The sequence below is a fragment of the Odontomachus brunneus genome, unplaced genomic scaffold (assembly GCF_010583005.1).
Source record: "Odontomachus brunneus isolate Ranch 3 - 2012 unplaced genomic scaffold, Obru_v1 Obru_scaffold_028, whole genome shotgun sequence".
Taxonomy (NCBI): domain Eukaryota; kingdom Metazoa; phylum Arthropoda; class Insecta; order Hymenoptera; family Formicidae; genus Odontomachus; species Odontomachus brunneus.
The window spans coordinates 1,369,679-1,372,329 of record NW_022639478.1 but is presented as its reverse complement, the minus strand read 5'-3'; positions in this window follow the sequence as shown (position 1 = coordinate 1,372,329).

The window sequence follows — 2,651 nt, the reverse complement described above, 5'->3', positions numbered from 1 at the left end:
CCTCGAGCAACCACTACCTTTGCCTTCGAGCAAAGAGGGAAATGAAAGCGAAACTGTTCGACAGTGCTCTCCGCTGACTTACCGCTCTCGCCGTCTCTCTTCTACTCCGGCTTTTTTCCCCATCTCGCTCTTTGCTTCTCTCAGTCTCTCCGTCTTTTTGTTTCCCTCTATCTCTCTTTTTCTCTCTCTCTCGCACCCTTCCGTTACGCTCGTCACCCCTATTTCCCTCTCTAGCTTACACGCTCGCGCCTCTTTTCCTTCCTACCACCGCGCGACTGCCATCCTCCTTCCACCCTTCTAATTTTTCCACCCCTTTCACTAAAATTAAAATCAATAGTGGCACCACGTACCCGGGGACTATGCCGGAAACACCGCTACCCTCATCAGCTGCTGCCTACCGCAGACTCCAAAAAGCATATACTATGCCAGCTAGTCTATATTGATATTTCGCGCTCGCGTACGCGGTGCTTGAGATGATTTTTATTTTCGGATTGGCATATCACATCTGACGCGTATGAAATACACGGCGTAAAAAGCTATAAAGCGATAAATGCAGGGAGAAAGAGTACGTGTTGTTAATGCGTATAAAGTACCGACGGCTATATGTACCGAGCTCGAGAATAATTACAAATAATACGTATTATTTGTATGTTTCGTACGATTTATCCGACAAGATATAATTTGTCGCGCGAAATATCTTTCTGAAAATACCTAACAATTCGTGATGAAAAAGTCAATAATTTACATGCGTATTTCGCCGGCTGAGGTACGCCGGCGAAAGAATATAATAGATACGCGACTTCCAACGTAACGTCGAATAAGAATAAAATTGTAATTGAAGAACGTTTATTTTCAATAAACAGCTGAAGAGAGAGAGACGTCTTTATTTTACGAGACAAAAACGAACGCATATATATTCGGGGATGCGCCACGTCAGATGTGTCGGCTGAGTAACAGGTACGGTTCGATCCACTGTTAAAGCATACAGGTGGTCGACTATGCTTCCATCATTCCTTCGATGCGAGTAAAAATTTCTACCATGCACGTGCTAGCCACGCACACACGCGCTCACAGTGTTTGCATACGGAATTTTTTACACGTGCGCGAATAACAGAATAAAAATCTGACGCTTGCTGAATAAAAAGTTGCATTCGATAGCGTTCGCGGTTGGCGTTAAGTGCTATTAACTCGTTGCTTTTCTAACCAATCCAACAACGTCATTTTACGTAAAACACTTCTCTTTTTCCGCTTGATTGTTACCGTAATGAGGAATAAATGCCTGGGACCTTTTTACCGCTCAAAAGTCTAGAAAAAAAAAATGTAAAATTTGTGCTTTAAACTAAGATTGTTCGGAAAAGCCGAATCTAGTGGTGTAATATACAAAGCAGCGCGTTTTATCTTAATGACACGATAGCGTTAATCCCTTGCTAATGGCGTTATTGGCGTTATTCATGTTTTCCGGTTGTTGCAATCAACTTGCGCATTGGCAAGTTGTACACAGTCAGCGTGATTGCTTCGAGAATGTTATTGCAGAAACATTACGCGTATGAAAGTTGCCGAGAGTCCTTGTAGTCAGTGCGCGAGCGAAAATATAAATAGTATCAGGAATCGTTATTTCTCTCGATGAAATTGGGGCGCGAGAAAGAGACCTCGATTCGCGACTCGTTAACTCACCTTTTCTTTTTTTTTTATATATTTATAAAAAGCTCTTTCATTTCTCTCTACGATTGAATCTCCACAAGATACGACACGACATCTCTTAGCTCATCACAGCGTAATAATTGTTTGAAAAAAATTTTCCACGCATGCTGTAAAATTGTAAAAAATTACGCCGCATAATTGTGCAAACTGACTAAAAGCAACGGAATCGCCGTCGCTACTCGCACATATCTCCGCGTAGCCAATAGCTGTCAGTAGCTGCATCGGGGGGGGCAGCGGAGCCGCTTCTACGCCGAAAGATAGGGGGCAAGCCTCGTAGGGAGCAAGAAAAGCGACAAGGTACTTGTGCCGTTACAATTACAAATTCATAATTGAACATAAGCAGTTGCGGCGATGCTTGTCACGGAGCCATTCCTCTCGTATTCTTCGGCCTCCCACGCCCGCTGTTTCAACCCTCTCTCCTCCCCCCCCGCCCTGTATACCTATCCTGTCCCTCTATTCCCTTATGACCCCTCGGCAACGCCGTGGCAGCGCCATCGGCCTCGGTCTCCCTCTTCCCTCGCGGCGTATTCGCGGGATGCGAACGTACCGCCCTCACCGGTGCCCACAATGCGATGGTGGTATTGATTTAAAAGTACATTCGTGTTTTCATAATGCCGTATCTGTACCGACGTTCAAACTTGCCCCCGCTCGTCCCGGCGACCGTCCGCCTCCGCAGCCCCCGGTATACCGCGCGCAACCCCCCGCGTAGCTGCAACGACGCTTCCATCGGCACGACGACCGATCCGACTAACCAACTCCCTTGCTTTCCAATCGTTTCCCATCCGACTATTCCCTCCCCTTCGCCCTGATCTATCCGTTCATCTAGCCGGTCGCGTCCTCTCTTCGCGTGTTCTCGCGTGTAACCTCTCTTTTCGTCCTTCTCCCACCCCTTCGCTCGTTCTCTTTGTCTCTCTCTCTCTCTCTCTCTCTCTCTCTCTCTCTCTCTCTCT